Genomic DNA, 25,074 nt, shown 5'->3' on the forward strand with positions numbered 1-25,074 from the left:
TCCAGGCAAGAGTACTGGAGTGGGGTGCCATTGCCATCTCCAGGGTTTAAGGCTATCTGTACATAAAGTATGAAAAGTGCCACAGAAAACATAGAACAGGGAAAGAAGCAAGAGTGTGCAGTGATTTTAAAGGCTAGAGTCAGGGATGTGAACTGAGTTTGCTGCCATAATCATTTTGATATATATATGAGTAAAGTCATAAGGCTGTACACCTTAAACTCAATTATTGCATGTCAATTATATGTCAATAAAACTGAAAGGAAAAGAAAAAAAGCATGAGTCAGCGGAGGCCACAGCAGCAAGATGACATCTTGAGCAAATGTCTGGAAAGAATAAGAGTAACAGGTGTGGGGATTCTAAGCAAAGAACTATTTCAGGAGAAGAACAAGCTAAGCAAAGACTTGGAAGGAGGAACGTGACTACTATGAACATGGCAAGAAGGCCAGGGAGGCTGGAGCAGAGCGAATGAAGCAGAAAGAAATAAGAGATGACATCAGAAAATCAATAAGGGGGAGACCGTATGAGTGTTGTATGTCTCTACACGGATTTTGAGTTTTAATCTGAGAGAATCTAGTTAGAAAGCTATGAGAGGGTTTTGAATAGAGTAGTTGCATGGTCAGATATGGATTTTATGAACATCACTCTTCGAATTTAGACAGCTTTATTATATGTCTTGGAGAAGATCATCTTGGCTTGAATACCTGGAGTGACTTATTATCTTCATGAATTTCAATGTCCAAATCTCTCCCCAGATTTGGGAAGTTCTCAGCTATAGTTTCTTTTGATCAGTTTTTTGCTCTTTTCTCTGTCTCTTCCATTTCTGGGGTTCTGTGATGTATAAACTGGTTCTTTGAATGGCATCTCATAATTCATGTAAGTTTTCTTCACTCTCTTTCATTGGTTTTGCTTCTCTGACTAGATGATTTCAAATGACCTGTCTTCTAGTTCACAAATTCTTCTGCTTGGTTGAGTCTGTTCTTGTATCTCTTTCCTGAATTTTTTCATTGTCCTTATGCTCTTTGACTCAAGGATGTCTATTTGTTCTTTTAAACAATTTCTAATTTCTTTGTTGAGCTTCCCATTTTGTTTATGCGTTGTTTGTCTAACTTCATTTAGTTGTCTCTCTTCGTTTTCTTGTAGTTCAGTGTGTTTCCTTAATAGGATAAGCCTGAACTCTTTGTCAGACAGTTAATAGACACTGGTTTTCCTTAGAGGTGTCTTATTTCCTTGATTATCATGATCTTTATGAATCATAGTGTCTGTATATTCAAGGAAGTAGTTGACTACCGTGACTACCTGGACTGGTTTTATCCACCGGTTAAGTCTTGAAACCAGTTTTACGGGTACAGGCCTGGCATTTGAGCCCATGGTAATGGCCCTTGGACCTGTATCTATGTGCACTGACAAGGATCCTGAGTACAGGGGGCATAAGCAGTCCAGGTACATGGACTACTGGGTGGGCCCCACATCTGCATATTTAGTGTTCGGTCCAGTACTTGGATGTTCCAGGAACCTGGTATTGTGAGCGTTGACCTGGAACCTGAGGACATGAGGGCTGGCTTAGAGTTAGCACAAGCCAGGCTTGTAACTATAGGAGACAGCCTGTGACCTGCAGCCTCAGGAGCTGAATTGTAGGCTGTGTCTATGGGAACTGGCCATGCACATGGCTAGGCCAAGGACCTGGGTGTGTGTGTATGAGCTAGAATTAAAGCTAGGGTTGCAGAGGCTGGGCCTGCTACACAGGAGCTACTTGGGACCACTGGAGCTGGCCAACAAAGGAGGCAAGAATATACCATGGAGAAAAGACAGTCTCCCCGATAAGTGGTGGTAGAAAAACTGGACAGTTACATGTAAGATAACAAGTAACATAATACTGAGTGCCAAAGAATTGATGCTTTTGAACTGTGGTGTTGGAGAAGACTCTTGACAGTCCTTTGGATAGCAAGGAGATCAAACCAGTCAAACCTAAAGGAAATCAATCCTGAATATTCATTGGAAGGACTGATGCTGAAACTCCAATACTTTGGCCACCTGATGCAAAGAACTGACTCACTGGAAAAGACCCTGATGCTGGGGATGATTGAAGGCAGGAGGGGGAAGATTGAAGGCAGGAGGAGAAAGAGATGTGTGTGTGTGTTACTCAGCCATAAAAAAGAATGAATTAATACCATTTGCAGCAACAGGGATGGATCTAGAAATTATCATACTAACTGATGTAAGCCAGAGAGAAAGACAAATGTCATATGATACTGCTCATACATGGAATCTAAGAAAAAACTATAAACAAACTTATTTACAAAACAGAAATAAACTTGCAGACCTAGAAAAACTTATGGTTACCAAAGGGGAAAGGTAGGAGGGATAAAGTAGGAGTTTGGGATTAACATATACATACTACTATATCTAAAATAGCCAACAAGTACTACTGTATAGCACAGGGATCTATACTCAATATTTTGTAATATCTTATAAGGGAAAAGAATCTGAAAAAATATATAATACATGTACATATATATATATATATATTTTAACTGAATCACTGTGCTGAACACATGAAACTTACACAGCATTATAAATCAACTATAATTCAAATTAAAAGATTCATGTTGGCAAGTTTGAAATGTTGATTAGACAACCAAGTGGATATGTCAATTAGGCAATTTGAATAAATTTTGGAATTTCAAGACATCCTGGCTTGAGATATACTTTGGAAAGTCATCATCATATAGATGACATTTAAAATGGATGAGAATGCAAAAATAGAGTGAATGTGGGTAGAAAAGGGAAAAAGTTTAAGGACCCAAATACTGAGATGTCAATCTTAAGCTGTCTGGAATAGAAGCAGAAAACCAACCATGGAGACAGAGAAATCAGTAAGCTATGAAGATTTGATGCCCTAGAAGTCAAATGAGGCAAATTTTCAAAGATGATAAGTCTAATAAGAGGAGAGCTAAAAGTTGAATTAGCACTATGGCAGTCATTCATATTTGTGCAATAAAAGTTTAAGTTATGAGTGTCTAAGCCTGACTCAAATGGATTCCTGAGAGGATGAGAGAAGACGAATTAGAGATAAGAATATAAGCAACTTTTTCAATATGTTTTGCTGTGAAGGAAAATGAGAGGTGAAACAATAGATGGAAGGTAAGTAGAGGCCAAAGAAGATTTTTTTTTTTAATAATCAAATAGGATAAAATGATGTATGCTGCTAGAAATGGCCCAACAGGGAGAGCAGAATTCTTAATGGGCTGGAGGTTTGACCTTGAATATGTGAAAGACTGCAGCCAAGAATGAAAGTGGAGGGTTTATACTCGGAGCAGGAACAGATAATCTGTGGTTATGGAGGGAAAGGAGACTATGTGGGTACAAATGCTGGGGGCAGTGGGTGGGGTTTATCTTATAATTGCTTCAGTTTTCTCGGTGAAGAAGGAAGCAAGATCATCAGTCCACAGTGATCTTTTGATTCCCCAGGCCACCCTGCAGTGACCATCTATTTCTCATAGAATGACATACACAAGTGGTCAATGAGATACTTCTTGATTTGCCAAGAGCCTACCTCTCACGCCTTCCATACACTGGCCATTTCTGTCCCTCCATATCCCTCCAACACTACAATCTCACACCTCCAGGCCTTTGTAGGTGCCATCTCTTCTGATGAACACCTGTTTTCTCCTTCTTTGTGGTTGGCTGACTTTATCTCATCCATCAGGCTCATCTCCCTCTGAGTGGTCTTTCTTGATAATCTAACTGCATGGCCACCACCATCCATCCCCAGGTACCCTCAGTCATATCACCTTGCTTAGTTACTTATCATAGTTATCAAAACATGACAGAAACCACCTTGTTATTGGTCTCAGAGGGATATAAACTCTTTGAGTACAGAAAGATGCTTTCTATTGTGTTCACCAAGATGTCTTCAGGATTGGTGAGCTCTAACTAGCAGTTTTATTTGTTGAAAAAATGAATTAGGCAAGGCCAGAGAAAATTCTATGGCCTACTTTTCACAGAAACAGAGTAATATCTGAATGAAAGTCTCTAAGAATCTATGGAATACAATTTGTCAGACCAATGTAACTGTGAGATGAAGGCAATTCATTGTCAAAAGACAAGAAAAAGGCAGACTTGTACTTCTTTGAACATTAAAGCTTAATTCTCAAACATGAATATTTCATTAAAAATCTAGTATTAAGGAAGATGTGGCACATATATAAGATGGAATGTTACTCAGTCATGAAAAGGAAAAAAATAATGCCATGTGCTGCAACATAGATGGGCCTAGAGATTATCATACTAAATGAAGTAAGTCAGACAAAGACAAGTATCATATGATATTGCTTATATATGGAATACAATAAAATGATACAGATGAACTTGTTTACAAAACACAAACAGATTCAGTGACTTAGAAAACAAAGTTCTGGTTACCAGGGGGATGGGGGTGGCGGTGGTTAGCTTGGAATTGACATGTACATACTGCTATATATATAAATAGATAACCAAGAAGGTCCTACTGTATAGCACAGGGAATTCTGCTGAATACTCTGTAATAAGCTAAATGGGAAAAGAAGTTGAAAAAGAATAGATACGTGTATCAGTTCAGTTCAGTTCAGTTCAGTTGCTCAGTCGTGTACAACTCTTTGTGACCCCATGAATTGCAGAACACCAGGCCTCATATTCAAAAGCAGAGACATTACTTTGCTAACAAAGGTCTGCCTAGTCAAGGCTATGGTTTTTCCTGTGGTCATGTATGGATGTGAGAGTTGGACTGTGAAGAAGGCTGAGTGCCGAAGAATTGATGCTTTTGAACTGTGGTGTTGGAGAAGACTCTTGAGAGTCCCTTGGACTACAAGGAGATCTAACCAGTCCATTCTGAAGGAGATCAGCCCTGGGATTTCTTTGAAAGGAATGATGCTAAAGCTGAAACTCCAATACTTTGGCCACCTCATGTGAAGAGTTGACTCATTGGAAAAGACTCTGATGCTGGGAGGGATTGGGGGCAGGAGGAGAAGGGGACGACAGAGGATGAGATGGCTGGATGGCATCACTGACTCGATGGATGTGAGTCTCAGTGAACTCCGGGAGTTGGTGATGAACAGGGAGGCCTGGCATGCTGCGATTCATGGGGTTGCAAAGAGTCGGACATGACTGAGCGAATGAACTGAACTGAACTGAGGCCTCCCTGTCCATCACCAACTCCCGGAGTTCACCCAAACTCATGTGCATGGAGTCAGTGATGCCATCCAGCCATCTCATCCTCTTGTAATCCCTTTCTCCTCCTGCCCCCAATCCCTCCCAGCATCAGGGTCTTTTCCAATGAGTCAACTCTTCACATGAGGTGGTCAAAGTATTGCAGTTTCAGCGTCAGCATCAGTCCTTGCAATGAACACCCAGGATTGATCTCCTTTAGGATGGACTGATTGGATCTCCTTGCAGTCCAAGGGACTTTCAAGAGTCTTCTCTAACACCACAGTTCAAAAGCATCAATTCTTCAGTGCTCAGCTTTCTTCACAGTCCAACTCTCACATCCATACATGACCATAGGAAAAACCATAGCCTTGACTAGACGGACCTTTGTTGGCAAAGTAATATCTCTGCTTTTCAATATGCTATCTAGGTTGGTCATAACTTTCCTTCCAAGGAGTATGTAAAACTGAATCACTTTGCTATACACCTGAAATCAACATTGTTAATCAACTATACTCCAGTATGCAACATAAATTTTAAAAGCTACAATACATTATGGAAAATTAAAAAAAAAAAATATTAACAGCAGTTTTCTCAAAGTGAGGGCATGCAGATGAGTTAAATTTTTGGCTATATATATTTTCAAATTCTATAATATTTAAGTATATATTATATTGAGAAAAGGCAGCCATAGTTTACCAATATCAATTCATTATTTAAGAAATTTTATGCCAAAGACCTAGTTGACACATGCCCTATTACACTTCCTATGTCATCATACTTCCCCTTTCCTCAATGACTTCAGCATTGGCTCAATTTTCTTTTCAATCGTAATCCCTTTTTTGGCAGCTTCAACATCCTCAGTAATGACTCATCTCTGAATCTGGCTTCACTTTAACTTCCTCAAATGTAATGCCCTTCACTTCTGCTTCATTTATTCAACATGCAGCATAGTTATACCCCCTACTTAATCATCTTTGGAACCATTTCCAAGGTTCTCAATCTAAAATCTGCCCTCTCTGGTAAATTCTCACCTCGTCCACTTGTCACATCCAAACAAACACTCATTTGCCATCACACAATGTTCAGTCTCTTATTTCCAGAGATTTGCACATTTGCATTTTCCTTGCTATGATCTTTGCTCACCCATTTCAAAGCCATACTCCCGAGTCCCTAGATTTTTCAGCCTCCCCAATCCTCTTCTGTATCTGCTTTCCCAATTCCTAGCTCTGGCTAAACCTCATCTTCTTCCTCTAACACTTCTCATATCTCTAAGATGTGACAGAGAAATTGCTAAATATACTGAAAGAATCTACTGCAATTCTAGGTTTTCCAGTTTGAACTGGAACTCTATCACTCCTCATCAATAACAATCTTGTTACTTTGTTTCTCCCTTCATTGCATTGCTCTTTTTTCCTCCTTTTATGGTTTGGCCAATCCTCCTAAGGAACCAAGTGGGATCTAAAATTGGGAGTCCTCAGGATAGTTCCCTCCTCTGAGCCCATCATTTTTCCTACCTGTGCCACAGGAGCAGAGATCAATAGGGCTGTCATCCTAACTTATATCTTTTATCTTCTGCTCCTCCCTACCCCTGACCCTTTTGATGAGGGTGGAAGAGGAGAGTGAAAAAGCTAGCTTAAAACTCAACATGAAAAAAAAAACAACACTAAGATCGTGGCACCCAGTCCCATCACTTCATGGCAAATAGAAGGGGAAAAAGTGGAAATAGTGACAGATTTTATTTTCTTGAGCTCCAAAATCACTGTGGACAGTGACTGCAGTGATAAAATTAAAAGATACTTGCTCCTTGGAATAAAAGCTATGACAAATATAGACATTGTTTTAAAAAGCAGAGATATCACTTTGCTAACAAAGGTCTATATAGTCAAAGCTATGGTTTTTCCAGTAGTCATATACAGATATGAGAGCTGGACCATAAAGAAAGCTGAGCACCAAAGAATCGATGCTTTCCAATTGTGGTGCTGGAGAAGACTCTTGAGAGTCCCTTGGACTGCAAGGAGATCAAATCAGTCAATCCTAAAGGAACATTCACTGGAAGGACTGATGCTGAAGCTCCGATACTTTGTCACCTGATAAGGAGAACTGACTCATTGGAAAAGACCCTGATGCTGGGAAAGACTGAAGGCAAAAGGAGAAGGGGGAAGCAGAGGATGAGATGGTTAGAATCACTGACTCAGTGGACATGAATGTGAGCAAACTCCGGGAGATAATGAAAGACAGAGGAGCCTGCAGTCCATGGGTTCACAAAAAGTCAGACATGACTTAGCAAATGACCAAAAACAACATAAAAATATAGATATTCACAGAAATAGAGATGTATGTGGATATCATATTGACTGAGATTTATAAAGGCTCCATGCTCAACTGGCACTTCATTTATGCTTATGATGATCATACAACCAAGATTTTACAAATTATGTAGAATTAACATTTTCTCCAATGTTTTTTAAGATAAATTAATTCCCACCCATAAAATAATTTGTTTGTTCACATGTCCAGTTTAGGAAATCAGATTGCTATGCCTCTGCGATCATAGGAACTGAGGCTTTTCTTTTAGTTCTGAAAATTTAAAAACTCTCAACTCAATGGTACAATGAAAGCCAGTCTGATTAAATAGCTTTTTTGACTTCCAAGTCATTTTTATGCCTGTCCTGTCCACCCCAAAGTGGATTATTCTCAATGTATTTCCATAAGAAGATGAAGTGTCATTAGGGTCCTCTGAATAATGAGGCATAAAAGAAAAAGAAAGAGTAAAGGGTAGAACCTAATGTGATACATGGTAGAGGAAGCTGCCCAGGTGACCTGGTTGGGAAATCCTTGGTGAAATGGGAGGAGACGATAAGGACAAGGAAAGGAAAATTAGAGAAAGATAAAAGGAAGCAGCATCAGTGGGGGAAAATAAAGAATAGCTGTGTAAAAGAGGAACAAATGGAATGGAGATTTTTAAAAAAATAATTAATTTAAAAAGTGAAAAAGTTCCAAGGGATGCAGACTAAGGTATTCTTTGTGAGTAAAGCCATAAACAAAGCCACAATATAAACTTTAAAGCAAAGAAGAATGTGATGATGATTCTCTCCTCTCTGCCTGATTTGGCAGTATGACTGTACAGATGTGATTAGGTCCTTCAAGGGCAACGTAATGGATCAATGGATTCAAACAATCACAGGTATGTACCAACTCTGAGTCAGTAAATGGAAGGTAGGAGAATCCTAAAAATATAAGGCTACTGTTTGTCAGAGCCCCTTAGTAACATCTTCTTTACCATTTCCTTGATGTCATCATTTGCATAAAATCAAACACAGGGAGTTGTGGACGGGGGAAAGCAGATCACTCTAATATGCTTTATAAATGGATCTCAGTATCCTGAGATGTGATACAAGGAAATGCATCCCAGTGCACGGACACCTCACCAAATACTGTCAGGCAGGCTTTAATTTACAATACTGGCCATGAATTTTATGCTATTTTATGATTGACTTCTTGCCATTGTTCACAGCATTTCATTGATCTCAGTTTACAAAATGAAGCAATAATTAAGCAATATTTTCTTTTAATTTCTAGTATAAAGTGAGAAATTTCTATCTTTTAATTGGTTTCTCCCATCAAAAAATTAAAAGCAGTTTTTGAGCTTCCCTGGTAGCTCAGACGGTAAAAAATCTGCCTGAAATACGGGAGACCAGGTTCGATCTGTGGGTCAGGAAGATCCCCTGGAGAATGGAATGGCAACCCACTCTACTATTCTTGCCTGGAGAAGTCCATGGACAGAGGAGCCTGGCAAGCTGCAGTCCATGGGGTCACAAAGAGTCGGACCCGACTGAGCGACTTTCACTTTCACTTTGCTTCTTTATCATCTGGTTCTTTCTCTGAGAAATTCCTAGTAGTATTTCACAAAAGAAAAACAGATTTTTCCTGAATTTTCTCTCTCCTTTATGTGCATCTTGTCCACAGATCATCATCAGGATGTTGAAAAACATGGGAACCATCTACGTAGGTGCTACCACATCTCCTTCTGTCATTGGGTATTCCAACTTGAGAACCAGGGAAAAGGCATGGTTCAGTGAGAACCCATCTAGGGCAGCAGACCTAGGAGGTATTGTATTTTCCACAGACACCCGGAAAGCAATGAGTTATGCCAGAACACACGTGGTATGTCAGAGTGCATTCATCTCTGCCAGAGGACAGCTCCTGCTCCACCCGTGCTTCTCTTCTGATTCCAGAAAAGTCAGTTCTGACCTTATAATTAATAAAAACAGAGGCTTTCTTTAGTCTGAACATCACTGCTCTTCTGCTCCTCATAGAAACCTTAACTTGCAACATGATGTTCTTTGGCCAGATGAGCAATTAACCAAGACTGACATTCATTCATGTGCTTTCTAATTAATTTACAGAGCTGGAATCATTTTGCCCAGGTAAGAATTTGCATATAAAACCGCACCCAAACTACATTACTGAACTCCACAAATTTTCTATTAGTGCTTACAATATTTCCCACTTTATCAGAGAAATTCATATCTTTCACTTTCATCAAATCCTTATTCAAAGTGTATACTATTCATGGAGAATCTCCTATTTCTCCCCAACAGATGTATGGTCTACATTCTATTTACTTGCCCTTTTAGCAAATTTCCTTTGTGAGCATCTTTATCCCAGATGTAAGTATTCACAGTATTACATACTATTGGAGAAGAAGGATGCATCTTATAGGAACCCCCGTATGACTCCTAATATTTGGACACTTCTGATGGTGGAAAAGTGAAAACTTCATTGCAATAGGATAACTGGAAATAAGGAGAGGAAAGCCTAATCCCTCCCTCAGGATAGCAGCAGATGGCATGTGGTGGGGGAGCCCTACCTGCTGTGAGTTGTCAGTCACTAGTTTGTCTGTGATAATGAGGGATGATGCTTCCTAATTTCGCCTTCTCTCACTGGCTGGTTAGAGCAAAAGTCTTCCATACTAAACTCCTTAGGCTGACAGCATTCTTAGCCCGCAGTCTTGAGTCTGGCTTTCTGAGTCTCTCTACCACTTAATTTGTAATAAATTATGGTATGTTTAGCCCAGAGTTATTTTTCTTGGTTACTTTTATAATAACATAACCTTACACACATGCACACACACACACACACACACACACACACTAACATCCCACCCATTCTTCTACTTTGCCTCTGGACAGTAAGAAATAGAATTAGGAAATCAGTATCCAGCTTTCAATTTTCATAAACGCTTTTATCTCACAAACCAAAGAGAAAGACCTGAGATAACATTACAGGAATATTATCTGAGAAACTTCAATCATATAACTTAGCTAAATTTTTCCTACAAATCTGGGGCATTTTCCCTCAGTCTTAGAAGGATGGTTGCTACTCATGTGGATTAGTTTGCAGGAGGCAGAGATCACCTACTTGAAGTGAGGGCAGTAAATAAGTGAAATATGAGTATTAGAACTGAGACTCATATGTATATGCAGATTGATGAAATCTGTGAAATTTTGAGATAAATCTGTAAGTATATCCATCTATCAAAAAGGAGACAGCATTTAGACAGGTTTTAAAGCAGTAGAGTCAGAGGGAGCAGACATTCTGCATGGGAAGAGTTGGCAAAGGGTATTGTTGTAGAATAATTCAGCACAAGCTTGGTTAAAAATGTTTAGACTTAGGTCAAGAAGTTTCAGTTTAGCTCAGGTGCAGGACATACAGAAAAAGTAAAGAAAATAAAGCTAAGACAGTTTGGGGCGTTTTTGGAAAGACCACTGGATTCCTGGTTGATAACTCTGTAGTGATGATGCAAAGGACCCACACATAATGGAGCCAGGCATTGGGAAATCCTTGTCTAGTTCTGGCACAGCCCTTAGTCTACATGGATTTGGGGAAAACACCTGCCCTCACTGGCTCTTGGTTTCTTCATCTGTAAAAAAAGAAGTTAGAGTTTGATGCTGTGAAAGGTTAAACACTACTGAATGCCTATTTTTCTAAGAAAACTTAGAAATAAGTTTTAAACATCCAGAATATTGTGATAAAAGTTTTTACTTCTTAGATATTTGCTCTGAACATTATAGCAGCTTGGAGAGAATCATCTGTTTCATTCTCCATAAAATGCTCTTGCAATTTAATTTGGAATGAAATGATAAGCAAACTGTCCTGAATATAAGGAGAGAATATGTAAAATAACCACAATAGGTTCCCAGCATGTAAACTGTAATGTTAGAGTGTAAATATCTTTTAAAAATTATGCTTCTATATCAACTTGTAAAAATGCAATGTATCATAAGCAACCTCTGCATTTTTAGAAGTTGAAGAAGTCTTCGATGTCACAACAAGAAGTAGATTGGTCCCTTGTAAGACTTCTACCAAATCGTCTATCCTTGAGTCATTTCCATAGAATGACAGGTTTTTCTCTTTAAAACAGTAATTTTCTTTTTTTTTTTTCATAAGTTTTTTAAAAATTTATTTTTATTTGGAGGATAATCGTTTCACAGTGTTGTGTTGGTTTCTGCCATACAACAATGTGAATCACCAAAAGGTATACATATATCCTTTCCCTCTTGAACCTCTCCCTCATCCCCATCCCACCCCTCTAGGTTATCACAGAGTACAGAGCTGAGCTCCCTGTGCTATATAGCAATTCCTCACTAGCTATCTATTTTACACATTGCATAAGTTTTTTTTTTTTTCCAGTTGAGCTATTTTATTTATTTTTTTTAATTTTATTTTATTTTTAAACTTTACATATTGTATTAGTTTTGCCAAATATCAAAATGAGTCCGCCACAGGTATACCTGTGTTCCCCATCCTGAACCCTCCTCCCTCCTCCCTCCCCATACCATCCCTCTGGGTCGTCCCAGTGCACCAGCCCCAAGCATCCAGTATCCTGCATCGAACCTGGACTGGCGACTCGTTTCATACATGATATTATACATGTTTCAATGCCATTCTCCCAAATTTCCCCACCCTCTCCCTCTCCCACAGAGTCCATAAGACTGATCTATACATCAGTGTCTCTTTTGCTGTCTTGTACACAGGGTTATTGTTACCATCTTTCTAAATTCCATATATATGCGTTAGTATACTGTATTGGTGTTTTTCTTTCTGGCTTACTTCACTCTGTATAATAGGTTCCAGTTTCATCCATCTCATTAGAACTGATTCAAATGTATTCTTTTTAATGGCGAGTAATACTCCATTGTGTATATGTACCACTGCTTTCTTATCCATTCATCTGCTGATGGGCATCTAGGTTGCTTCCATGTCCTGGCTATTATAAACAGTGCTGTGATGAACATTGGGGTACACGTGTCTCTTTCCCTTCTGGTTTCCTCAGTGTGTATGCCCAGCAGTGGGATTGCTGGATCATAAGGCAGTTCTATTTCCAGTCTTTTAAGGAATCTCCACACTGTTCTCCATAGTGGCTGTACTAGTTTGCATTCCCACCAACAGTGTAAGAGAGTTCCCTTTTCTCCACATCCTCTCCAGCATTTATTGCTTGTAGATTTATGGATCACAGCCATTCTGATTGGCGTGAAATGGTACCTCATAGTGGTTTTGATTTGCATTTCTCTGATAATGAGTGATGTTGAGCATCTTTTCATGTGTTTGTTAGCCATCTGTATGTCTTTTTTGGAGAAATGTCTATTTAGTTCTTTGGCCCATTTTTTTGATTGGGTCATTTATTTTTCTGGAATTGAGCTGTAGGAGTTGCTTGTATATTTTTGAGATTAGTTGTTTGTCCGTTGCTTCATTTGCTATTATTTTCTCCCATTCTGAAGGCTGCCTTTTCACCTTGCTAATAGTTTCCTTTGCTGTGCAGAAGCTTTTAAGTTTAATTAGGTCCCATTTGTTTATTTTTGCTTTTATTTCCAATATTCTGGGAGGTGGGTCATAGAGGATCCTGCTGTGATGTATGTCGGAGAGTGTTTTGCCTATGTTCTCCTCTAGGAGTTTTATAGTTTCTGGTCTTACGTTGAGATCTTTAATCCATTTTGAGTTTATTTTTGTGTATGGTGTTAGAAAGTGTTCTAGTTTCATTCTTTTACAAGTGGTTGATCAGTTTTCCCAGCACCACTTGTTAAAGAGATTGTCTTTAATCCATTGTATATTCTTGCTTCCTTTGTCAAAGATAAGGTGTCCATATGTGCATGGATTTATCTCTGGGCTTTCTATTTTGTTCCATTGATCAATATTTCTGTCTTTGTGCCAGTACCATACTGTCTTGATAACTGTGGCTTTGTAATAGAGCTTGAAGTCAGGCAGGTTGATTCCTCCAGTTCCATTCTTCTTTCTCAAGATAGCTTTGGCTATTCGAGGTTTTTTGTATTTCCATACAAATTGTGAAATTATTTGTTCTAGCTCTGTGAAGAATACCGTTGGTAGCTTGATAGGGATTGCGTGGAATCTATAAATTGCTTTGGGTAGTATACTCATTTTCACTATATTGATTCTTCCAATCCATGAACATGGTATATTTCTCCATATGACAAACCCACAGCAAACATTATCCTCAATGGTGAAAAATTGAAAGCATTTCCTCTAAAGTCAGGAACAAGACAAGGGTGCCCACTTTCACCATTACTATTCAACATAGTTTTGGAAGTTTTGGCCACAGCAATCAGAGCAGAAAAAGAAATAAAAGGAATCCAAATTGGAAAAGAAGTAAAACTCTCACTGTTTGCAGATGACATGATCCTCTACATAGAAAACCCTAAAGACTCCACCAGAAAATTACTAGAAATAATCAATGATTATAGTAAAGTTGCAGGATATAAAATCAACACACAGAAATCCCTTGCACTCCTATACACTAATAATGAGAAAACTGAAAGAGAAATTAAGGAAACAATTCCATTCACCACTGCAACGGAAAGAATAAAATACTTAGGAATATATCTACCTAAAGAAACTAAAGACCTATATATAGAAAACTATAAAACACTGGTGAAAGAAATCAAAGAGGACACTAATAGATGGAGAAATAAAACAGTAATTTTCAAAGAGGAATCTGTCGACATTCCTTCAGGAAAAACACTTATTTTACAACTTGACACTATGACAGTGTCTAACATTTTTTCTGAATTAATTGATATTTTACTGATGATTTTTCAAAGGAGTATACCTGTGATGATTAGTTTTATGTGTCAAGTTGGGTAGGCTATGTTGTCTACTTTTTAGGTCAAGTGAAAGTGAAGTCACTCAGTCGTGTCCAACTCTTTGCGACCCCGTGGACTGTAGCCCACCAGGCTCCTCCGTCCATGGGATTCTCCAGGAAAAAGCACTGGAGTGGGCTGCCATTTCCTTCTCCAAGGGATCTTCCCAACCCAGGGATCGAACCCAGGGATCGAACCCGAGTCTATCGCATTGGAGGCAGATGCTTTAACCTCTGAGCCACCAGGGAAGCAAAGAAAAGAAAGAAAGTTGCTCAGTCATGTCCAACTCTTTGCAACCCCATGGACTGTAGCCTACCAGGCTCTTCTGTCCATGGGATTTTCCAGGCAAGAATACTGGAGTGGGTTGCCATTTCCTTCTCCAGGGGATCTTCCCAAACCAGGGATTGAACCTGGGTCTTCTGCATTGTAGGCAGATGCTTTACCATCTGAGCCACTAGGGAAGTCAAGGTTAGTTTAAATGTTACTGTGAAGGTATATTTTAAATGGGATTAACATTTATAATCAGTTGACTTTAAATAAAGCAGATTACTCTCCACAATGTAGGTGAGTCTCATCCAATCAGTTAAAGGTCTTAAGAGCAAAGACTGAGGTTTCCCAAATAATAGGGAATTATGTCTGTAAACTATATCATAAAAATTCGACCTGAGTTTCCAGCCTGTTGCTGTGCCCTGTGGATTTTAAACTCAAGGCAGCAACATCAAATCTTCCTTGGGTCTCTTGCCTGCTGACCTGTCCTACAAATTTCAGACTTTCCCACAATCACCTGAGCCAAATTCTTAGGATAAATTTTTCCACCTCACTCTCTTTTCTGCCCTCACTATTCTCTCCTTTCCTCATTCTCTGTTTTTCTAACTTCAGTACAGAAGGGTCCCAACTGGACTGTAAGATACATATATATTTCTTTGGATCTATCCAGCAGGGTGGGTAACCAGCACTCTGTGTCAGAAATGGATAGCAGTATTCTTGGCACTAGGGGTAGGTTTGGAAATCATAGAAAGAGGGAACAAATTTGTGTGTACTATGGATTCAGATATGTCTGAGTATTCTGAACAATTCATGAGATGGTCCAACAGGAGTCTGTGTTGAAAACTGGGAAACATTTTTAAGAATTCACCACTGAAGAAGCTGGCATGCTTTGGTTCTCAGAAGAGAGAGATTATTTTCAAAAGAGCCTTATGTTTGTTTACTTAGACTTGTCTTGCTAAACTTTTTAAGATACTGGAATGCATTCAGCATTCCTTGAGGACTCATTGACCCAGAGGGATGGGATGGAGAGGGTGGTGGGAGGGGTATTCAGGATGGGAACACATGTACACCCATAGCTGATTCATGTCAATGTATGGCAAAACCACTACAATATTGTAAAGTAATTAGCCTCCAATTAAAATAAATTTAAAAAAATACAAACCTTAAAAAAAATAAATCAGAACTTACATTATTGGAAAAAAAAAAAGAGTGATGCAAGGAATAAAGCCATTCTTTCACCACCACTGATACCAAGAGGAAGAGGAATATCAGCAAAGTACAATGATAGAGAGTATAGGATCCATGTGGGACAACCCTACCTGGAAGAGTAATCTTAGTGCCCACTCGTTCCTGGGGGAATCTAAGGTGGCCCCCGGTGGGCAACTACTTCACCTGGGAGTAGATGCAGTACCTGGTGGAGTGTCAGTGGAAGAGTAGCACCTCTGATGCCCAGGTATGGTGATGTTTATCTAGATCAGGGCCATGGACATGCCTAGTACAGTTACTGTGGCACTTGGCCAACTGATGTCAGGCTTGATCCTAAGTCCATGTGAGAAAACCCATATGGCTCCACAGATACATGAATGGATTAGTTTGCAGGGGGCAAAGATCACCTAGTAGAGGTGGAGGCAATGAAAAAATGAAATATGAGTCTTAGAATTAAGAATTACTTGTATATTCAGATTACTGAGATCTGAAGTAAATCTGAACTAAATCTACCTATCTACCTATGTATCCATTCATCCACCCAGCCATCCATTAATCTATATCACCTTTAGAGTATAATCAATGAGGGCTCACAGTGTCACACCTGGTGCTTTGGGACTCTGTATGTTTCTTAGATGGACAGTGTCATCAGAGTGTAGATTCAGGAGATGAAAGTGAAAACAGGTACAATTTACAGGTGATAAAAGAGGAAAATTGGTTCTCTTTCCTTTTTTTCATATAACCTCAAGCTGAAGCTCTAATACTTTGGCCACCTGATGTGAAGAGCTGACTCACTGGAAAAGACCCCCATGCTGGTAAAGATGGAAGGCAAAAGGAGAAGAGGGTGGCAGAGGATGAGATGGTTAGATAGCATCACCAATTCAATGAACATGAATTTGAGCCAACTCCGGGAGATAGTGAAGGACAGGGAAACATGGAATGCTGCAATCCATGGGCTCCCAAAGAGTCAGACATGACTTAGCCACTGAACAATAACATATAACCCCAAAACAACCTTCTGCCCTTTTCCTCTCAAAGACTGCTCAAAACAAATGAAAAGCCAAATGAAACTAAAACAAAGAAAACAAAAATAAGACAGATTAGGACATGGTCACTGAAGTTGAGAGAAAATAACACAGCCTTATTTGAGTAATAAGATAAAAAGATAAGATAGAGAAACATATAAAAGATAAAAAGATAAGATACAGAAACACATATTAACTATGTTTTACAAAAGTAAGAAAATATGGTATAATGATATATATATGAGGCAATATATCTGAATCTAGGATGGCTTGGCTATATGTAATATAGCAAAAACAAACATTAGTATTGCATTTATATGTAAATCATTTAAAAATATCTGACAATAGAATAGCATTTGTTTGTTAATTACAAATAATGTTAATAAACATGACTATGAGAAACGCTGGGCTGGAAGAAGCACAAGCTGGAATCAAGATTGCTGGGAGAAATATCAATAACCTCAGATATGCAGATGACACCACCCTTATGGCAGAAAGTGAAGAGGAACTAAAAAGCCTCTTGATGAAGGTGAGAGAGGAGAGTGAAAAGTTGGCTTAAAACTCAATATTCAGAAAACGAAGATCATGGCATCTGGTCCCATCACTTCATGGGAAATAGATGGGGAAACAGTGGAAACAGTGTCAGACTTTACTTTTTTGGGCTCCAAAATCACTGCAGATGGTGACTTGAGCCATGAAATTAAAAGATGCTTACTCCTTGGAAGGAAAGTTATGACCAACGTAGATAGCATATTGAAAAGCAGAGACATTACTTTGCCAACAAAGGTCCATCTAGTCAAGGCTATGGTTTTTCCAGTGGTCACGAATGGATGTGAGAGTTGGACTGTGAAGAAAGCTGAGCGCTGCAGAATTGATGCTTTTGAATTGTGGTGTTGAAGACTCTTGAGAGTCCCTTGGACTGCAAGGAGAGCCAACCAGTCCATTCTAAAGGAGATCAGTCCTGGGATTTCTTTGGAAGGAATGATGCTAAAGCTGAAACTCCAATACTTTGGCCACCTCATGCGAAGAGTTGACTCATTGGAAAAGACTGATTCTGGGAGGGATTGGGGGCAGGAGGAAAAGGAGATGACAGAGGATGAGATGGCTGGATGGCATCACTGACTTGACAGACGTGAGTCTGGGTGAACTCTTGGAGCTGGTGATGGACAGGGAGGCCTGGTGTGCTGCAATTCATGGGGTCGGACACGACTGAGTGACTGAACTGAACTGAACTCATGCCATTATATGCATAGTGATTTGCATTTTCCTAAGGCTTTTTTCCCCAAACAACCAGTTATTTACATTTTGGGGGTAAATTTATGGCACCCCACTCCAGTACTCTTGCCTGGAAAATCCCATGGATGGAGGAGCCTGGTAGGCTGCAGGCCATGGTGTCGCGAAGAGTCGGACACGACTGAGCAACTTCACTTTGACTTTTCACTTTCATGCATTGGAGAAGGAAATGGCAACCCACTCCAGTGTTCTTGCCTGGAGAATCCCAGAGACGAGGGAGCCTGGTGGGCTGCCGTCTATGGGGTCGCACAGAGTCGGACACAACTGAAGCGACTTAGCAGCAGCAGCAGCAAGACCCACTACAGAAGCAAGGAGGCAAACCTTGCTATACTACTGGATTGTGTTCCAGTGCACGAAAATATGAAAAAATAGAAAAGGAATCAGCAAAGACTTGGGTTTGAGTTTTCTGTCTTGATTTGTGTAAACGTGAGTGAATCACTGAAGTGTTAGGCATCACTATATTATTTGTAACATCTCTACTTACAATTAATGTGAAGATAAAATAAGACAAACAGCCATAAGAGCATTTTATAAAGAAGAATGCATTACACAGGTAAGATATAACAATTTTAAACAGCAGAGGCTAATGGATTATTTTAATTTAGATGTACTCCCAAGAATTAAGGATCACAAATACAGCAAATAACATACTTTAAAAATAGTTATCCTATAATTATCTAAAGGTCAGATAAAAAATTTCAACTAAATCTAAAGCATATAGTCCATTTAGGGAAAGGAAGTATATTTATATGACAATACACACATTCAGAAATAGCTTTTTGTTGGCATTTATTTCTCTATTCACTCCACAAATATTTGTCAGGCATCATCTGCTATGGGCATCTAATACGTGTTTTCTATGCTGAGATTCAGCACATAAGATGTGTACAAGATATTTTCAGATATCCCTTTTGAACTAGACATCACTTTGGGTTATGTTTTCCAAACTTCAAAGATGCTATGCTTTTTATGGTGTAGAGATTTATTGCATACCCACGATTCCAAACCACTTTAATTTTTATTACTTCAATAAACTACAATATAAAATGGTAAGTGATTTGAGAAGAATATTTGTGCAAAATTACAAATGACTGTGCATCTCTTGCAATGAAGACAGATAGTTATAAGAGGAACTAATTTAGTGAATAACTAAAATTCCACTGATTAAGACCAAATTACAATGAGGATATTAGCACCAAAACACTTATAGACACAAAATTGAAGATAATGTATTAGTGTTAATATTTTACTGTAGAATATTTTACTACTGTCCCCCAAATGCTGACATTTTCAGGTTCTTAATTTTTCATCATATTATACAGTAAATCACATCTAAAAATAAATTATGAGAATATTGATGAAATATAAATGCAAGTATTTGTTTATTCATGCTACGATACCCATCTGACAAAGGGGAAAAGATCAACTATATGTACCTGTTTAATTTGTCTTAGAGCCATCATCTGTCTCTTTACATTTGGTGAATAGCTTCACTATTACTAAAATTGTAATGAACTTTTCTCAGATTTTCCATGGTAGTAATTTTACAAGATTTCTATTTCCTTAATCACACTGTAAAATATTCCTAAATACCTTGATTACTGTTTAATGTTAGTATCTATAAACTAACTTTATTTACAGCACATAGTTTAAAATAGCCTATTTCTTTACCACGATAGATCAGAATACCACCATCATTAAAACAAAATAGTTGAAAAGATATGAAAGCCAAACTTCAGTTTTTATAAAATGATTTTTCAGAGGAAGAATCTGATAGATGCTGAATGAGAAATGTGTACTCAAAAGTTTGTGGGAGCTCAGTTTACACTAAAAGTGTGTTGCTTTATGGAAAACATTTATTTGATTTATATTTTAAAAACCAAGCTTAACTTTAGAGCAGTGATTCAGCTGCAAGGGAAATCTCTTAAAATTATCTATATAGTCTTTTCAACACCCCAAGTTCCAACCTAATAGAATTTATGACCAGCATCATCTTGATTTTTGCATAATAGAGCTACACAACGGGCAGAAAGTGACTTTCTAACCTCTCTACATGAAGTAGATATTCAAATATTTGCATATTTTGTAGTATATCCCTAGAAGTTATTGAACTTGTATACATTTCTACAATAGGGTGTAAAAAAAGTAGAGGCCAGTATAGGAGTATCATCTTTGCAAAATAATCTTTAAAAGTTGGGATATATGAGGCTAACTTCCTTAAGCTCTAGTGGAATTTGGTGCTTTTGCTTTTTTTTTTACTTGAACTCTTTTTCTACCGTTCTAGATTTGAATGCAACTGGGTAGTATAGTAAACATGAAAACGGGAGGATGATTTTGTCTAAGTCATGGGTCATTTACTAAAACTCAACTGAAATCTGCCACTTATAGTAAAAACCACAGTTTTACGTTTAAAATATGTATCAGTCTTTTGCTTGTGATTATATGGGATTAAACTGCATAACTACTTTAAAAGTTCTAAACGACTGATCAATTTTTACATCCTTTAATATAATCAAATGAGTCATATTTATAGCTATGGGATGGTACCTCTCAGGGGTTTTCCACAAATTGTATGCTTATGAGACTCGCACAGTCTGTATAGCTGTGTGATCTGAAAAATAAGAAGCAAATATTTTCCCAGTGGATGTCAAGCACTGAGGTCACGTGTCATTTCTCATTTCTTTAATACCAACCAACTTGTCTGACTCAGTCTCAAGTTACTCTGTCTCTGAACATCCCTTCGAATGAATACCAGTCTGGCATCCTGACAAATCATCCACATAACAATATCTAGTTTTCACATAAATTAAAAAATTGATTTATTCATTCTGAAAAAAATCTTTATTATTCCTTTATGATATGTGTGTGTGTGCTTAGTTGCTCAGTCGTGTCTGACTCTTTGTGACCCCCTGGGCTGTAGCCCACCATGCTCTTCTCTCCATTGAGATTCTCCAGGCAAGAATACTGAGCCTCCCATGTCTTCAGGATAGATAGAACATGAAAGATACAGATCCTGCCCTCAGGGCCTCACAGTCTAGTGATAAAGATGACTAAGTCAATCAAAATTTCCAGGAGAGTAAGCTGAATGACGGTAAAGCATCTGCCTGCAATGCGGGAGACCTGGATTCGATCCCTGGGTTGAGAAGATCCCCTGGAGAAGGAAATGGCAACCCACTCCAGTATTCTTGTCTGGAAAATTCCATGGACAGAGGAGCCTTGTAGGCTATGGTCCATGGGGTCGCAAAGAGTCAGACATGACTTAGCGACTTCACTCACTCACTCAAGCTAAATGACATGAGAAATGGGAGCCCAGAGAGGAAAATTGTAAGTCATATGTCTACATGCACTCAACATTAGGAAAACTAAGATCATGGCATCTGGTTCCATCACTTCATGGCAAATAGATGGAGAAACAATGGAAACAGTGACAGATTTTATTTTGGGGGGTTTCAAAATCACTGCAGATGGTGACTTGAGCCATGAAAATTAAAAGATGCTTGCAACTTGGAAGAAAAGTTATGACCAACCTAGACAGCATACTAAAAAGCAGAGACATTATTTAGCCAGCAAAGGTCCGTCTAGTTAAAGCTATGGTTTATCCAGTAGTCATGTATGGATGTGAGAGTTGGACTATAAAGAAAGCTGAGTGCCGAAGAATTGATGCTTTTGAACTATGGTGTTGGAGAAGACTTTGAGAGTCTCTTGGACTGCAAGGAGATCCAACCAGTCCATCCTAAAGGAAATCAGTCCTGAATATTCATTGGAAGGACTGATGCTGAAGCTGAAACTCCAATACTTTGGCCACCTGATGTGAAGAACTGACTCATTGGAAAAGACCCTGATGCTGGGAAAGATTGAAGGCGGGAGGAGAAGGGGACGACAGAGGATGAGATGGTTGGATGGCATCACTGACTCAATGGACATGAGTTTGCGTAAACTCCGGGAGCTGGTGATGGACAGGGAGGCCTGGCGTGCTGCAGTCCATGGGGTTGCAAACAGTCAGACACAACTGAGCGACTGAACTGAACTGAACATGCACCATGCCACTCTTTAGTCAAACACTATAATATTATCTGAGCCTCTTTCATGAATGGATGACTGACTGAATAAGTGGATGAATGTAAAAGAACCACAAATAAGCATTTTAAAAAATATTTTATTCTAATATTCTTTTAGGTTTTACTTCCCAAAAACAGGAAAGAAGGAAGGAAGGAAAGAAGGGAGGGAGGGAGAAGGGAGGAATAAATATTTATTGAATTTTCATTACCTTGGTGTGCAGTTATCTTCTATCATCTCATAGTATACCTACTGCCAGGCTTCCCAAGTGGTGCTTGTGGAAAAGAACCTACTTGCCAATGCAGGAGACATGAGAGGTGGATTTGATCCAGATCCCTTGGAGGAGGGCATGGCAACCCACTCCAGTATTCTTGTCTGGATAATCCCATGGACAAAGGAGCCTAGTGGGCTACAGTCCATGGGACTGCGAAGAGTCCTACACAACTGAAGTTACTTAGTATGCATGCATACCTACTGTTATGGGCTGAATGATATCCCTGCCAAAATTCATACATTGACTCTCTAAACCCAGTAGCTCAGAATGTGACTATACTTGGATATCGAGTCTTTAAAAAGGTGATTACATTAAAATGAAGCTGTTAGCACTGTTTATAATAGCCAGGACATGGAAGCAACCTAGATGTTCATAAGCAGATGAATGGATAAGAAAGCTGTGGTACACATACACAATGGAGTATTACTCAGCCATTAAAAAGAATACATTTGAATCAGTTCTAATGAGGTGGGTGAAACTGGAGCCTATTATACAGAGTGAAGTAAGCCAGAAAGAAAAGTACCAATACAGTATACTAACGCATATATGTGGAATTTAGAAAAGTGGTAACAATAACCCTGTGTACGAGACAGCAAAAGAGACACTGATGTATAGAACAGTCTTATGGACTCTGTGGGAGAGGGAGAGGGTGGGAAGATTTGGGAGAATAGCATTGAAACATGTATAATATCATGTATGAAACGAGTCGCCAGTCCAGGTTCGATGCACGATACTGGATGCTTGGGGCTAGTGCACTGGGATGACCCAGAGGGATGGTATGGGGAGGGAGGAGGGAGGAGGGTTCAGGATGGGGAACACATGTATACCTGTGGCGGATTCATTTCGATATTTGGCAAAACTAATACAATATTGTAAAGTTTAAAAATAAAGTAAAATTTAAAAAAAAATAAAATGAAGCTGTTAGCATGGGTCTTAATCCAATCTGGTGTTTTTGTAAGAAGAGGAAGGTTGGACACAAAGACACCAGGGATACATGTGCAGAGAAGAAAGACATGTGAGGACAGGGCCAGAAGGCGGCCATCTGCAAGCCAAGAAGAGAGGCCTCAGGAGAAACCAAACCTGCTGACACCTTGATCTTGGACTTCTAGCAGGAAGGACTGTGAGAAAATAAATTCCTGCTACTTAAGCCACTGGTCTGATATTTTGTCACAGAAACTCTAGCAAACTACCATTTCTGTTGAGTGGATTAAAAGGATATGTTATCCTTTCAGGTCCATAGCTAATTGAAATAGGGATGATATGAGGTTATCCAACAGTCATAAAAATTCCAGTTCATGTTGGGTAACTTTTCATTACTGACTTTAAAGAAAGGGCTCTTTCCCATCAATAGTACATTCTGCAGACCTATATTTTCTACATTTATCTCCTTAATTTATGAGTACTGAATATTAGAAAGTTCTCATTTAACATAAGTAGCTTGCTTTAAAATTTAAAAACTAAAGCTAACATTTGAATAAGAGACATTTAGTTGACATGTTGTTGAACATTTAGTTGAACACATTGATAATGTGATGAAGATATGAATGTTGTATTAATATTTTGACACCACTGAATGTTATTAATAATGTAATGGAATTTTCCATTATTCTTTCACTTTAAATTTAGTTAAGATCTGCGATCTGGGAGTCAAAAAGTTAAAGCACCAAAATTTTAGTTCTAGCTTTGTCATTAACGAGTTTTATGATTCCAGGCATATCAATTAGGTTTTCAGAATCTCTATTTCCTCATCTGTCAAATGGAAATAAAATCATTTAATGTTTATATATCATTTGGTAATTTAAAGGCTCATAGAAGCTAGAACATGAGAAAATATTTTGAAATTATAAGTTATCAAGAAAAATATCAGGAAAACTATCTGTTCTTGGGATGAGAAAAATGTTTTTAATTTTTTTTTAGTCTAAGAAAGAAGCTATGAAGGAAAGTATTTCTAGATTTCACTACAAGTTTAAGCAAAAAATGACTTTGAAAAACTACCATAAATACGAAAAAATGTACAAATAACCAAAATAGAGAAAAGAATTATAGTGCCATGAAATGGCAAGAATACTTCATGGTAAAAAATATTTACAAAAGAGGAAGAAGAATATATAACTTTAATACAGAAAATCATTTGGGGAATTAATTTTTAAAAATTAGAAATATGTACATATAAAATATTACATAAAGGGATGTTGGCATTACAATACTCATTATAACAGAGAAAATTAGAAATAATTCATATATTGTAATGATTAACTTAAATAAATTGTGAAATATTTAAAAATACTGTGCAGTCACTGAAAGCACAATTTTTGAAAAGAACTTAACAATTTGGTACTATGATCACCATGTATTATAAAGTGGTAAAAGACTGTAAAAGAGTCTGACCCAGAGATATGAGTGTATATGTACACTAACAAAACAAGATTAGAAAATAATAAATGTATAAGACAAAATATAATTAGTAATTGTCTCTGGTAGGTGAAATTGTGGGCAATTTTTCTCTTGTATTATTTTCCAAATTTTCATTAGTATTTATAATCTATCATTTTTCTCTTTATATTTTATAATTTATCATTTCATCTTTATATTATACTTAATTATCAATGTTGTC

At 38.2% G+C, this 25,074-nt stretch overlaps 1 protein-coding gene and 1 non-coding gene across 2 annotated transcripts in view; both read right to left on the reverse strand.

Moving 5' to 3' along the window:
• Positions 1–25,074, reverse strand: part of USH2A (usherin) — a 923,574-nt gene that overhangs the window by 443,677 nt on the left and 454,823 nt on the right. The gene's annotated exons all lie outside the window — the stretch shown is intronic.
• On the reverse strand, positions 14,729–14,800 carry TRNAC-ACA (transfer RNA cysteine (anticodon ACA)). Its single transcript has one exon. It is a non-coding gene; the product is annotated as a tRNA-Cys (tRNA).

This window comes from Bos taurus, chromosome 16, assembly GCF_002263795.3.
Source record: "Bos taurus isolate L1 Dominette 01449 registration number 42190680 breed Hereford chromosome 16, ARS-UCD2.0, whole genome shotgun sequence".
NCBI classification, from domain to species: domain Eukaryota; kingdom Metazoa; phylum Chordata; class Mammalia; order Artiodactyla; family Bovidae; genus Bos; species Bos taurus.